We start from the raw sequence: 6,000 nt of genomic DNA, 5'->3' as shown, positions 1-6,000 counted from the left end.
CCAAAGTAGTTGGGATACAAGTTCCGCCATCTTGTGCCAGAGTCTTTATGTAACACTTGAACATACATGAGTGTAAACATAATCACCCTAAAATGACAAGGTAAGGTACTTGACATGTCCTTTGACTTCTTAGTTTTGCCCATGTCCCGTCCACTAACATGGAGCAGGCTGGGTTTAGGACTTCTACTGCAGCCAGACCCCCTGGGGCAATTGAGATGTTCTGTGGTTTGAACTTTAATTTGAAGTTACTCACCTTATGTAACTTTTACTTCCTGTCGTTGTCAGATTTCCATCCAATCTAGTGATTGTCTGTTTCACCCTATGTGTGTCACATGTGTCCAATTACCCGAACTCTCTTCATGTAATTTGTCTTTGTGCTCCATCCTTTCTGGCTTCATTGTCAGTTTGTCTGTTTTGTTCCTGCTCAGTTCTCGACTGTTTCCTCGTGCTTTGGCTCAGTTCATCCTGTTCCTGAGTTTGTACCTGTTTCTGCTGCCTGAGTTTGACAATTGGATTCTCTGAGTTGCTTCTTGTCTGCCAACTTGTCAACAGAGACCGTGAGCCTGATGTTCTTTTCTCCATCAACCTGCCCCGTCTGTTTCCAGGAAACTACCCCAACCTCACACTGATATTAAAGTATCCCAGCAAGTCATGACAGCCAGCATGGATGAGCCAGGACGCTGGAACTGTATGTATTTCACCTATCATTCATTTGATCATCTACACGTGTGATTTTTCCTACGATGACATGTTGAAATCCATTCGTTCCTCATGCCATGTTCATTAGTAGGGAAAGTAATGATGGGGAAAGATTCACATGTTTACACTCGAGGTGGCAGCTGTCAATCTTCTTCTGCTTCTCACTCATTACCGGGTAGTCCAGCTGTCTCAGTCACAACAACACAAAGAGCAGCTACATTTCTTCAAGCAACCACTGTTTGCTCAAAATAACCCATAAATGGCTACTACACAAACCTATAATAACCTTGAGAGACGGTTTAGTGCAGAATTTGTGCTTGTTCAATATAACACCATATTAAATTTCTGCGTTTCTATACCTTCAAAAATGTATTAACATGCTTTTTCTTCCCCAAGTCGAATGTATCAGCACTTAACAAAACGGTGAAAGCCTGAGAGCGAGTGAAACAAGCACCGCATGGAGGATATGCTGCTCTTTCACTCATTTCAATGAGCTGCAGCAGAGATGTCAACGCAGGGAACTCGTGCAAAAAACCTTTTCAGTCAGCAAGACGGAGAACAAAGCAGCTACAGCAATGATAACTTTTCCAGAGTTGTAGAATCCAACATACATTCACATGCACAGTTTTTTAAATGTGCAGCGTTAAGCCTCTGAATGAAATGATTTATTACCCGAGCTACACGACACATAAACACAGAGCCTTAACTAAGACCATTAAGATGCATGAAGGCAGAACACAGTGTTTTTCACCGCAAACAATCCACTCTCTCCTGGAGTTGGCCATGTTGTAATTAGTGTGTGATCACAGCAGAAAGTGGTGCAGCAAAATCATCTGTGTGTACAACAGAAAAAAAGCTCTTGCAACGCGTTAGCATGGCGACCACTCACTTGCATGTTGACATTTGGTGTGATACCTTTTCTAGTTTTTCTCGTATCAAGGTACGTAACTTTTTTGTGGTATAAATGCTGTATGGTTCATTTATGCTCAAATTAGATATGTGTAAAGAAATGTACGGAGCCCTCTGTCCGTACGTATATTTGTGCACGTCTCCTGAAATCGTAGGGATACTGTAAAATCATGTGGGGGGGCAGTGTAACCAATAATTCAAGCAAGACGGCAATAAGACACACAATTATCGCAGGACAGCTGGGAGGAGATTGGAATTAAATGTGAGTTGGGGCGGTAGGGAGGGAAAAGTGGAGCAACATGCAAATCCACAAGCAAGCGGTACATCCACACAACCCCCTCCACGGTCGCCATGTTTGTTTTTGTCAGAAAATCTAAACTCTGTGCTGCCCTCTAGAGGATGAATTGCTTAGCAAGTACAGTGACGGTCGCATCATTTGAACGTGACATATTGCTTTTTTGTACGTAAAGGCAGCGTAAGAGTTTGGCATTACCAAGATGATAAATACAAAAGGCAAAAATAAGATGACAGTAAGTTGTCTGTAGTTTAAAAAAACCTTCAGAGGGTTTTAACCGGGCAGGAAATGGTGCGTCTAAGATGAATCAGGGGAGAGTGTTGTGTTTCCACCACTAACAAGGAATTTACTCGCCTCTGGAGATGGAGCATTATATCAGGGGTTGACTGGGCAAAAAAAAAACGAAACCTCTCACAAAACTAAATTAAACTTGAGGCAAAACAACATTGGCCAAGCCGACAGCCTCTGGTTAGAAAATTAATACAGTGGGCTTCTCCCCCATGGGGATGAAATATCTCATTTAGCAGCCCTTGTCAGGATAGGGGCCAATCAATAGCTACCATGATGTATCCGCGCTGTGACGCTAAGACTGAGGCGAGTAATATGTAATATATGGATTAACATCTTTGTGTCCCAATAGCCCTGCGAGCCCTGGCATTTATCTCTCTGTCTGAACGGCTAGAAAGAGAGTCCAGGGACTTTCTGCTGCCCTATTACCACTTTTATTAAAATCACCTCTGGGATATACAGCTAAGACGCGAGAGAAATCCTCCGCCATCCATCTATTTGTACAGTACTGAGTCTCCCTCTTCCTCCTCCTCTGTCGGTGCCCGTGGCAGCAGCGGGGTGATGGATGACATTACCCAGCAGGGATTGAGCAGGCGGTATGATCATGTAGCAGGTATTAGCATGGAGCCACTCGGTCCCTCCTCTGCCCATCGATTTGGATCTGCTGCCTGACCCTGACCTCCTGAAGGGGCCTTCGAAGTGGAGGAACCGTGTCACGGTGCAAACCCTGGGGATAAACTTTGCCCAGGCCCCGGTCCTCCATCATTTTAATTCATCCCCTGCTGCATCTCCTCCCTCTCTTGCTCTCTTTTAGCCTCCTTTCTTTTAGCCTTTCTACCTTCCTCTTTTACAGTAATTAACAAATATCAATGCAATCGTAAAATAGATTATCCCACCAAATATGCCTGCACTGACTTGTGCTGTCATCATGCAGGTGAGAAAAATAATTCTCTTTCCCAAATTAGTTTCTCCCCTGAGAGGCTTTTCTATGATGTGTTGAATTTTAATAGAAAGCAGGAAAATCATCAGTTTGTTGATAATAGAGATCAGGAAAAAACAAATGTGCTTTTGTTCTATTGTGTGTGTTCATGAGAAATATATCAGGCTCTCTCTGGAGAACGAGACGGAGGTAGTAATAGAAATGGGACCGTTGTGTAGGTGCTTTTTCACACAGACACACACAGACACACAGATATATGTAAAAGCTCCACCACACCGCTGCTGTATTGACTCTGCTCAGCGTTTCTCAGGTGATTAGAGAGTTGGGGATCTCCAGCATCATTTGCCGGCAATATGGTTCCTTTCACTGTTGACAAGCAGAGCTCTGTAATCCACTAATTGTTGAGGTTAAAAAAGAAAAGAAAACAAACTGCATGTGGCAAAACATAATATAATAATAATGCTAATATAATAATAATAGTAATAATAATACACTTTATTTGTATAGCACCTTTCATACAAGAAATGCAGCTCAATACATACAATATAGATACAAATTAAAACATGTTAAAATGTAATTCATATAAGATTTTAAGTAACAGGATATGTTGCATTTAAAAGAAAAGAAAATTAACAAGAAATCATATTAAATAAAAGAAACAAAAATAATAAACACGCAGGAGTGCGGGCAAGTGCAAGATCTAAAGGCTGAAGTAAAGATGAAGTTTTCTTTTAAAGACGTATATGAACTAGCTTCTCTGATATTTAGTGTCGCTCTGTTACACGTCTTTTGAACGTAGTTTACAAAAGCTGCTTCTCTAGACTTGTTGCAGATGAACCCAGTGTCCTAGAGGAGACATAGTTACCTAGAGAATCAGCTGTGTACTGTAACTCTGTTCTAACCCTTCAGAGCCGTGTATGTGAGGCTCAAGTTCAATCAGGAAGATAACTTATTATATCTTCTCCCTATTCTATGTTTTTTTCTGTCTTAAACCAAATCAACTGTCAGCATCTGTCCATTTGAATCAACCTGATTTTGCCAGTGTCCTCTGTCAACCAGTTACTGTGCTGTCTCTTCAGTGAAGATGTGAATTGTGGTTAGGTTAAGGTTAGCGTTGGGCATGAATTGTTCATGGTTAAGGTATTGGTTGCTGCTGTGTTTTCAGTGCATGTCTGAGGGCAGCTTATATTGTTGGAAAACTGTTTTTTAAGACTTTTAAGATTTCATGTCTTATCAGTTTAAGAAGTAAAATCTTAAAAAGACTATTTGATTTGATTTTTAATTTCCATGAACAGATGTGATTCAGAGTCCAGGTTTGTAATCTTTTTTTCAGCATCTTGCTCTGCCACTGACGATATCCTCCTCATATTGAGAGGACATGTGTATAAATAAAGGCTCCTTCCTCTTCTGCAATAATGAGAGTGAAATACAGATTAGATTGTAGAGCTGAAAAAACAATGAAAACAATCTGCAGTCTTAATGTTTTCCCCAGAGATGCACACACACACACACACTGATGAGTGTTAATTCTTACCTGGTGAGAAACTGTGGCACTAAATGTGAGAAATTCACTTCACTTTGTGACTTGTGACACAGTTTATCATTCATCACAGATTCACTCATTTGGATCTGACTCAGGAGAACAATGCAGATATCAAGCAGCAAATTTGATATATGGCAAAAATGAACAATGTTCAGCGACCGACCGTCTCCGATTGGATTTTTTTTTGTGTCTCATCCTTTTTGAATAGAAACAAAGAACACAATTATGAGAAGACAGCGCTCCTTCTTCCAGAAACCGAACACTTCTCATCCCCAACTTTTATTCTATCACACTGAGAATTACTCAGAAAACAGCCATGTAATTGGACCAGTAAGGTGCCAACGGATGATGATTACATTTATTCTGAAGTGATCGGACAAACATAAACAAATAAAAACACTTAATTATAAATTCTGTCAAGGTTGCACATACAACATAAATAACATACATGGATGAAATTGAGGATTATTTATGATATAGACTCATTTCTTCTACAGTTACATGTACAGGTCTTATTTTTTACTATGAACACCAAGGAGGTTTTCATGGCTCTTTGTTTGTTTGTCTGCGTATCTGTCAGCAGAATCAGTCAATAACTACTCAACTGATGTCGATGTAAGACTCGAGAAAGAACCCATTAAGGTTCGGAGTGGATCTGGATAAACAAATCTCCATTTACCTTTAATTGACCGGTCACTTAGCCCAACCCCAAGTTGTGTACTGTTACTATACCCCTGTCTAAAGTTCCAGTCAAACCAGGAGCATATAGCTTGAGATGGATAGAACTTCTTGACTATATGGGTTTTGCTTTTTTGCTTTTGAAATCCCGAAAAGAACGACAGCATCTCCCAAACTCTTCACGTATCAGGTGACTTCAGCCTCAACATGTGGACAAATCCAAGAAACTTAAAACTTTTATTAAACGATGGAATTATGGCTTTGTTATTTTCAAAGGTTTTTCTTCCGCATGCCCACTTTTAGAATCTAATAGTCGGGCATGTTTGAGACCGGCCTTCATCAGGGAGCATCTGTGCATATCCATGCAGCCTAATAACCTCACCAATCTTAATCAATGACACGACAACCACCCGCTGATTGTCTTTGGGTGCGGCGGAGCGCTCGTCCCGGTGTCCGTGTGTTTTTGTCTCTCTCTGACTGACGGGGAGACCCAACAGATGCCGCGGGATCCTTTCACAAAACAAGGGAGAGAGAGAGAGAGAGAGAGGCAATGCTCCCGTGGTCTGATTAGAGCGGCCACGGGGGAGCGCAGCGAGGAGACTTAATTAAAACTCATCAAGATGGAAAACGCGGTGGGGAAAAAAAATG

The sequence above is a fragment of the Hippoglossus stenolepis genome, chromosome 5, assembly GCF_022539355.2.
Source record: "Hippoglossus stenolepis isolate QCI-W04-F060 chromosome 5, HSTE1.2, whole genome shotgun sequence".
In the NCBI taxonomy this organism is placed as follows: Eukaryota; Metazoa; Chordata; class Actinopteri; order Pleuronectiformes; family Pleuronectidae; genus Hippoglossus; species Hippoglossus stenolepis.
This window is presented reverse-complemented; position numbering follows the sequence as displayed.